Below are 10361 nucleotides of genomic sequence, written 5' to 3' on the forward strand. Positions count from 1 at the left end.
TTATAAATAGAGCTGCTATGAACATTGTGGTGCATATATCTTTGTTGTGTATTAAAGTGTCTCTGGCGTATATGCCCAGAAGTGAAATAGCTGAGTCTTCAGGTAGTATTATGTCCAATTTTCAGAAGTATCGCCAGACTGATTTCCAAGATGGTTGTATTAGTTTGCAACCCTGCCAACAGTGGAGGAGAGTTCCTCTTTCTCCGCAAACTCGCCAGCATCTGTAGTCATCTGAGTTTTGGATCTTGGCCAATCTGACTGGTGTGAGGTGGAATCTCAGGGTTGTTTTGATTTGCATTTCCCTGATGGCTAAGGATGTCATGTCGAGCACTTCCTCAGATATTTCTCAGCCATTCGTTATTCCTCAACTGAGAACGTTTTGCTCTGTACCCCATTTTTCAATAGGGTTATTTGATTCTCTGGTGTCTAGCTTTTTGAGTTCTTTGTATACCTTAGATATTAGGCCTCTATCTGATATGGAGTTGGTAAAAATCTTTTCCCATTCTGTTGTCTGCCATTTTGTTTTCTTGACAATGTCCTTAGCAATACAGAAACTTTGCAACTTCATTAAGTCCCATTTGTTAATCTTTGATCTTAGAGCTTGAGCCATTGGTGTTTTGTTCAGAAAATTTTCTCCTGTGCCTATATGTTCTAAAGTTTTCCCTACTTTCTCATCTAATAGTTTCAGTGTATCTGGTTTAATGTAGAGATCTTTTATCCACTTACACTTGAGCTTTGTACAAGGAGATAAGAAAGGGTCTATTTTCATTCTTTTGCATGTTGAGTGCCAGTTGGACCAGCACCATTTGTTGAATAGGCTGTCCTTTTTCCATTGAATGTTTACGGCTCATTTGTCAAAAATCAGGTGACCATATATGTGAGGGCTCATTTCTGGATCTTCTATTCTATTCCATTGATCCACATGCCTATTTCTGTACCAGTACCATGCAGTTTTCAGCACAATTGCCTTGTAATAATAGCTTGAGGTCAGGGATAGTGATTCCCGCAGATGTTTTTTTGTTGTTGAGGATGGATTTCGCTATTCTAGGTTTTTGTTATTCCATATGAAATTGCACATTTATCTTTTCAATTCCATGAAGAACTATGTTGGAATTTTGACGGGGATTGAGTTGAATCTGTAGATTGCTTTTGGTAGGATGGCCATTTTTAAAATGTTGATCGTTCCAATCCATTAGCATGGGAGATCTTTCCATTTTCTTAGATCCTCCTCAATTTCCTTCTTTAGAGGTTTGAAGTTCTTGTCATACAGGTCCTTCACTTGCTTAGTTAGAGTCACACCAAGGTATTTCATAGTTTTTGTGACAATTGTGAAGGGTACCTTTTCCCTAATTTTATTCTCCACATGTTTGTTTTTTGAGTATAGGAAGGCTACTGATTTGTTTGAGTTGATTTTGTATCCAGCCACTTTGGTGAACTTGTTTATGAGCTGTAGGAGTTCTCTGGTGGAGTTTTTGGGGTCGCTTAAGTACACTATCATGTCATCGGCTAAGAGTGATGTTTTTATCTCTTCCTTTCCAATTTGTATCCCCTTGATCTCCTTTTGCTGTCTAATTGCTCCAGCCAGGACTTCCAGTACTATGTTGAATAGGTAGGGTGAGTGTGGGCAGCCTTGTCGAGTCCCTGATTTTAGTGGGATTGCTTCAAGTTTCCCACCATTAAGTTTGATGTTGGCTGTTGGTTTGCTGTATATTGCTTTTATTATGTTTAATTATGGACCTTGGATTCCTGTTCTTTCCAGGACTGTAAACATGAAGGGGTGTTGAATTTTGTCAAATGCTTTCTCAGCATCTAGTGAGATGACCATGTGATTTTGTTCTTTGAGTTTGTTTATATGGTGGGTTACGTTGATGGATTTCCTTATATTAAACCATCCCTGCATCCCAGGGATGAAGCCTACTTGGTCATGATGAATGATCGTTTTGATGTGTTCTTGGATTCGCTTTGCAAGGATTTTGTTGAGCTTTTTTGGTCAATGTTCATAAGTGAGATTGGTCTGAAGTTCTCTTTCCTTGTAGGGTCTTTGTGTAGTTTAGGTACGAGGGTTATTGTAGCCTCAAAAAATGAGTTGGGTAGCTTTCCATCTGATTTTATTATTGTTAAGAGTATCCAAAGAGTACACATGAATGTACCTAGGGCTCCCTCTGCACATGTCGCAGAACATGCCCTTATTGGACATCAATGGGAGGAGAAGCACTTGGTCCTATTATGGCTTGATGTCCCATTGTAGAGGAATGTCAGGGCAGGGAGGTGGGAGGGGGTAGGTGGGTGAACACCCTCATAGAAGCAAGGGGGAGATGATGGAATAAGGAGTATAGAGTTGAAAACAGAATAAAGATTTACATTTGAAATGTAAATAAAATATATCCAATTTTTTTAAAAAGGGGAAAAAGAAATTCTGTCTATGAAAACAAACAAGTAAGCAAACAAATAAATAAACAAATCCTTCAAATAAAACAAACAAACAACTACAAAAGTATTCTTGTCTACAATGTGGAACAGGAAGTAAGAGAGCTGTGTTAGCTCACAAATCCCACTGAGGAGCTACCTGAGGTGTGCAGGGGTGGGGGTCCCTGAAAACTACTTTAATCCCTTCTAAGGACCAAGAATGTCCCATCAGGCTCCACTTCTCCAAGGTCCCACCACTTTTTTTAATCATCATATTAGAGAACAAATCTCACATGCATAGACTTTGGGGTACAAAGACCTCAGAACCACAGCATCCAGGGATATAAGAGATTGAACAGAAAACTAAGGGTGAGTTGACTTCAGTTCATGAGGCAAACTGGCAGTGATTTAAATTCAGATTGTTCAACCTCCTCCTCCAGGGCCCCTTGAGATCAACTTGCATAGCTGGGCTTCAACATTCTTGTCTGTAGCCCAGAGAAGATGATGGCTTCACCTACAGGGTGCTAGCCTGCTGTGTAGTAAATACCTAGCAAGACTCCAGCCTTCCATAAACCCTAACTTTAGGGTGTGCCCTTGCCAAAAGAAATGACATCTCTTGGTCCTCAGAGTTGAGATTCTAATCTGAAAAGGCTTGCTTGCTTGGGGATTAAATAGATACATGGATAGTTTCAGCATACACTGTTCTTGACCCAAGGCCTAAGAAGGCCTGTGCTGTCCAAAGCCAAGTGCTTAACAGAAGTCAACCCAGGAAAAAAAGATAATGTCTTATAAATTTGACTAAGAGAGAAACTGGCTCCCCGCTCATCTCTGCATCTTACCCAGGTTTTCCTGAAAGATGTGTTCCTTTGACTGGCTCTCCTCCTCCTGTTGACAGGCACTCCTAATCCCAGCTCTCCTGCCTTGAACTTGAACACCAGCTCTACCTCTGGAGTCCTCCACCCACTCACAGCTCTGTGGATTTGGTTCACTCTTTGATAACAGTCCAGGTCCAGTGACTATCTAATCCAAAGTCTTCCTGGAGCCTTTAGCATGAGGGATTAAGAGCACTGAACTACCCAGAACTGTATACATGAGGCCTCTGTTTCCCTAAAGAAAAGCAAAGACTATCAGCCCCTTAGTGGCTTTAACTGATAGAATTATTTATTTCCTACAATAAACTGAAGGCAGTTCAGAGAAAAAACAAAAAGTCTAAGCAAACTCTGAAGGTCCAGGATTTTTTCATGCTCTGATCTCTCATCCTTGGCTTTCCTCAAGCTGTGCTATAATTTGTAATCACAGGGAACCACTGCCTTTCAAGTCTTCAGTTCTGCATTGTAGGTAGAGAGGGGGAGAGAAAGCAATGAATACAACAGTAAAATTCATTGTCGAAGACCATAAGACATGGTCATCTCTAGCTGTAAGAGAGTCTAGGAGTAGTAGTTCAAATGAGCACAATGGCTCATGTGGATAATATTAGCAAGAAAGTAATATAAAGTAATATATGAAGAAATGTATAGCCCGTAAACCAAAGCGGTCTTTCTCTCTCTCTCTCTCTCTCTCTCTCTCTCTCTCTCTCTCTCTCTCTCTCTCTGTCTCTCTCTCTCTCTCTCTCTCTCTCTCTCTCTGTGTGTGTGTGTGTGTGTATGTGTGTGTGTGTGTATGTTTGTGTGTGTTTGTATATGAGGATGAGAATATGGGCTGCATGTGTGTTTGTGTATGTGTGGTGTGTGTATATTTTCTTATATTACATGGCTCACTTGCATAGATTAAAGACTAACTTTGAGGAGTCATTTACTTTTCTCACTATACAGTTACACACACACACACACACACACACACACACACACACACACACACACACACACACCACTCACTTATACACCACTCAAGTCTGGAAACTAAATTTAAGTTCTCAGGTTTTTCAGCCAGCTTACTGAGCCTTCTTGCTAGCCTTCACTATTTTGAGACATAGACTGATTTTGTTTTAGGTTAGTATTTTATAACCTTCTGTTCTTTTAATGTTTTACTTATAAAAATGTAATTATGATTAACCAGAAAGTCACAATTTTTGTTCCCATTTTTAAACTTACAAGTTTCATGCTGTACTGCCTGGTTTTGTGTCAACTTGACACAAGCTGGAGTTAATCACAGAGAAAGGAGCCTCAGTTGGGGGAATGCCTCCATGAAATCCAGCTGTAAGGCATTTTCTCAACTAGCGATAAAGGTGGGAAGAGCCCAGCCCATTGTGGGTGACACCATCCCTGGGCTGGTAGACCAGGGTTCTATAAGAAAGCAGGCTGAGCAAGCCATCTGAAGCAAGCCAGTAAGTGAAATCCCTCCATGGCCTCTGCATCAGCTCCTGCTTCCTGACCTGCTTGAGTTCTAGTCCTGACTTCCGCTGGTGATGAACAGCAATATGGAAGTGTAAGCTGAATAAACCCTTTCCTCCCCAACTTGCTTCTTGGTCATGATGTTTGTCCAGGAATAGAAACCCTGAATAAGACACATGCATTTCAAAGTTGTTTTATAAGTACTGTCATATTTGGGTTGTATTGCTGTGAACAGTCATTATGATTAAAGCAACTCTTATAGAGTACATTTAATTGGGGTTGTCTTATAGGTTCAGAGTTTCAGACCATTATTATCATTGCAAGAAGCACAGCAGTGTCCAACCAGATCTGGCACTATAAGAGATGAAAGTTCTGTCTTCATCCAAAGAGCCAACAAGCAGACTGTCCTCAGGCAGCTAGAATGAAGGCCTAAAATTCCACCCCATGATGACACACTTCCTCCAACAAGATAAGCAGTCCTCAAACAAAGCAATACCTTCTAATAATGAAACTTCATGAGCCAAGCATGTTTAAACCATTACATTCCATTCTCTGGCTGCCATAGGCTTGTTCAAACACACTAGTCTATAAGGGTCATACCAGGGAATTACATGAAGCAAAATATGTTTAGTACAACTTCAAAAATCCCATAGTCTATAACAGTCTCAATAATGTTAAAATCTACAGGTCAAAGTCTCTTCTGCTATATAAGCAGCTGGAGCCATAGGTACCTCCATGTGTACATTTTTGGTTGGTGGTTTAATCCCTGGGAGTTCTGGTGGTTCAAGAGGGTCTTATGCAGAGCCCCTCAAAGGACAGTGATACCAGGCTCTTATCAGCAAGCATTTCTTGGCATCCATAACAGTGTTTGGGTTTGTTGTCTACAAGTAGAATGGATCCCTAAGTGGGGCAATCTCTGCATTGCTTTTCCTTCTGTCTCTGCTCCACCCTTTGTCCCTACAGTTTCTTTTGACAGGAACAATTCTGGGTTAATATTTTTGAGATGGGTGTATGACCTCATCTCTCAACTGGGGACCATGCCTAACCTCTAGATATGATCTCTATAAGTTCTCTCTCCCCTTCGTTGGGTATTTCAGCTAATGGCATCCCTGTTGGTTCCTGGAAGCCTCGTGATTTCCTGGCATCTGAGACTTTCTAATGGCTATCCCCACTTTCTCATCCCCCACTGCTACACACCTCTGCTCAAGTTCCTGACCCTCTATACTTCTCTCCCATCTCCTCTCACATCTGATCCTTTCCCGCCTTTCCCTTCCCCTTCCTTTCTCTCCCAGGCCCCTCAACTTCTGGTGATTATTTTGTTCTCCTTTCTAAGTACAACTGAAGCATCCATACTTCGGTCTTACTTCTTGAACTTCATATGGTTTGTGAATTGTATCATGAGTATTCCAAGCTTTTTTCTTAATATTTACTTATCAGTGAGTACATACCATGTGTGTTTGTGACTGGGTTACCTCACTGAGGGTGGTATTTTCTATTTCCATCCATTGGTCTAAAAAAATTCATGAAGTCATTGTTTAATGGGAGGGGAGGCCCTTGGTCCTGTGGAGACTTCATGCCCCAATGTAAGAGAATGTTTTGATAGTGAAGTGGGAGTGAGTAGGTGGGTGGGGAAGCTCCCTCATAGAACCAGAAAGGATGAGGGGTGTGACAGGTGGTTGTAATGGGGAAACAAGGAACAGAAATAACTTTTGAACTCTAAATAAACAAAATAAGCAATAAAAAATAAAAAAAGAGAAAAAATACAATGCTTCTTCTGAGATTTATGCAATTTCTTAACTGTAATACCTGATAAAATCAATATGGAAAAGAAGATCACATACCTCCAACATTATGCACATACCATTCCAAAATGACATAATGAGAAAATCATGGTCAGGCAAGACCAAAAACCAGCTGAGCAAACTCTAAACTCTGCATCTGCATGTCTGATCTTCATATACTTTCAGCTTTTATGACTGTAGCATGATTATGTGCTTGGGTTGTTTCCACTCCTTGTTAGAAACTTTCCTTACCAGGGATCTAATGGCTCTAGCATCTCTAACATCTTTGGGCCTCCAAGGCAATTCCAATGTTACAGTTTTCAGTCCTAGTGTCTGAGATCTGCTCCTGATATACTGGACATCTCAAAAGTGCTGTGGTCACTTCTCCAGCTCTGCCTTATGGGCATTATAAACTCTAAGAACCTGTTGACTTCTATTCTTCTGTTCTTGGTGGTTGCCCTATGGGTCTGATATCTCTAATACATTGGGGTCTTTAGTAATAACTAGGCTTTATTCCTTTTATAGGAACTGTTGTCAAACCTCAAACTCTTTGTATGATACCTTTATTTCTGGACCAGCAACTGCAACTGAAGCTGTACTTTTACCAAAGTCTTTCCTCAGATTCTCATAGTACCAAGATTCACCTGCTGCTCTCCATGACCCCCTCGTAGATTCAAAACAGTACTATCTGGTGACTCATACATATTACCAAGTCCAGCTGCTAGCATGAAGTACAATGCTGGTTCTGTCTGTCACATGGCTTCTTTGTGTTCTCAGACTAAACCTCCCAGATGATTTCAACTCAATGATTCTGGTCTTTTCTTAATTACCAATAATTTCTTAGCTCCAGATAACCAGCAATAATTCTTCCACTAATTTTTTCTATTCTTGATTCTAAAGTCAGAGCCACGTATCGAAAAATACAGAGGTATAATGCTTGCTAGGGGCTGGAATGTAACTTCTTTGTTCTATTACATTATTACCATCTTCCTGTTTTCCTACACCTTCACTACCTGAGCTTGCTTGTCCTGGAAATTGTTCTGTAGATTGACCTTGAACTAAGAAATCTGCATGTTTTTATCTCCTAAATTCTGCAAATAAAGGCATGAACCACCATGTCTGGACCTAAGCTTTTTTCTACTTGAAACTTGCTCTGTCCCAGGCTGGCCTTGAACTCAGATCTTCTTGCCTCTCTCTCATAGGATTACAGGTGTGTTTTATGTCTGGGACTAAACTTTGCATTGCCCCTGTTCCTCAAGATATGGATCAAAAGGCTGAGTCTTCTAGCCTTAAGATCTGTTCCACAAGTTGTGCTTTACATTTCTGGATTGTACTTAATTCCACATTAAGAGTTCAAATAAGAAAAAAATAAACAAGTCAGAATAATTCTTAGATGTAAGTAGCCCCTTTTCAACTGCAAAATCATAAATTCTGCAGGGTAGGATCTTGCCCCAAAGTCACCAATCCCTTAATTCCATTTAATAGCTTTCAAAAGAGGATTTAACTTCATTATATTTCCTGGTGCCCCTTTATACTTTGAATCATACCTTTTGTATTTTACTTTTCTATGTTTCCTTGTTTCATCAAAATTGTCTTGATAACAGTGGACTTTAATAACCACACAACAAATTTACAGCAGGCCGTTTTGATATTTTTTTATATCAAAGCAATTTAAATTTCTTCACATGAGCCTTAGCACAACTATTCCAAACAATGGCAAAACAGCCACTGTGCCCAGAAAAGACCTGGGTCACTGATTATGCACCCACAGCACCCATAGGAAGCTCAACTCCCAGGTGCTCTGACATGGCCAGGATCATAGGTGAGACCTAAACATTTTCCGCAACACCCAGAGTTACAAGTTGGCCAGGATCACAGGTGAGACCTAAACATTTTCCTCGACACCCAGAGTTACAAGGACCCCTGGAATCCAGAGATGCAGAGAACTCCCTGCTCAGCCAGTAGCGCTGGTTCCTTCTGGTTTGAACCTACCCCTGGAACATACCTGAGATTCTGGCTCTGTACCAACTCCTACAACACCCAGAGGACTACCAAGTTCCCTGACATGCCCAGGATCATAGGTTCACAGGTTCACGGAGGCAGCTCAACCCCCAAAGATCAGAAAAACACAGCATCACTGGAGCTATGACACATTCAAGATCAAAATTGAGCCATAACATCTTTCCCAATGCCAAGAATAACTGGAACCCCCACAGGAACAAGGGAAGCATAAACACCCACCAGCCAGTGGCACAGGTTCCTTCTAGCTTGCTACTGTGTCTGGAGTAGACCCACAGCTCTGATTTTCCACCCACTCCTGAAAGACCCAAAGAAGGCTTGACTTCCACAAGCTCTAACACAACAGGATCTCTTAACAGGGTTTCAGGATACCTGAGGCAGCTTGAATTCTGAGGGCTCTGATTTACCAAGGATCTCAGGATCACAGGATCTCAGAATCATAGAATCACAGAGACACCTGGACTCTGAGAAGTACTGACACAACAAGTATCAGAAGATGGACAGGCTCCAGTGAAAGACAGCAAGGGTAGTTAGCACTAGAGATAACCAGATGGCAAGAGGCAAGCACAAGAACAGAAGAAGCAGAAATCAATGCTACTTGACAACATCAGAACAGAGTTCTTCTACTACATGAAGCTCTGGATACCCTAACACCCCTGAAAAGCAAGACTCAGATATAAACTCCCAATTAATTAAAATGATAGAACAATTTAAGAAGGACATAAATAACTCAGTTAAAGAAATACTGAAGAAGACAGGTAAACAAGTAGAAGTGCTTAAAGAGAAAACAAAACTTTTAAAGAAATACAAGAAAAAAACAATCACAGGAGAAGGAGTTGAATAAAACAATCCAGAATCTAAAAATGAAAATAGAAACATTAAAGAAAACACAAAGAAAAACAACCCCCAAGATATGGTAAACCTAGGAAAGAGATCAGGAGTCACAAATGCAAGCATCACCAACAGAATATATGAGATATAAAAGAGAACCTTAGGCAAAAAGATACCCTAACAGACATTGACATAGCAGTCAAATAAAATACAAAAATCACAAGAGCTCCTAATTAATAATGTTCAAGAAATTTATTATACAATGAAAAGACCAAGCCTAAGAATAATAGGTATAGAAAAGAGTGAAGATTACAAAATCAAAAGGCCAGCTGTCATCTTCAACAAAAATATAGAAAACTTTCCTAACCTAAAGAAAGAGATGCATATAAACATACAAGAACTTTACAGAACAACAAACAGATGGAACCAGAAAATACATTCCTCCTATCACATAAGAATTAAAATACCAAATGCACAGAACAAAGAAAGACTAATGAAAGCTGTAAGGAAAAATGCTCAAGTATCATATAAAGTGAGACCCATCAAAATTACAGTAGACTTCTCAGACAGAGACTCTAAAAGCCAGAAGATCTTGGACAGATATCATACAGACCCTAAGACAAAGAAATACCAGCCCAGGCTACTATATCCAACAATGCTCTCACTTACTATATAGGAAAAAACCATGATATTCCATGGCAAAACAAACTTTAAACAATATATTTCAACCAATCCAGTCCTACAAAGCATTATAGAAGAAAAACTCCAATACACATCTACACACACATTCCTTAAAAAAAGCAAGAAATTAATAATCTCACCAAAAATAGCCTTGAAAAAAAATTAAAAATTATTGAAACTCTAAGCACACATTGAACCTCACACATTAATATGAGGAGACTTTTAACAGCCCACTCTCACCAATGAACAGACCATGGAAACAGAAACTAAACAGAGACACAGTGAAGCTAACAGAAGTTATTACAAAATGAAC

The sequence above is a fragment of the Micromys minutus genome, assembly GCF_963924665.1.
Source record: "Micromys minutus genome assembly, chromosome: 21".
NCBI lineage: Eukaryota > Metazoa > Chordata > Mammalia > Rodentia > Muridae > Micromys > Micromys minutus.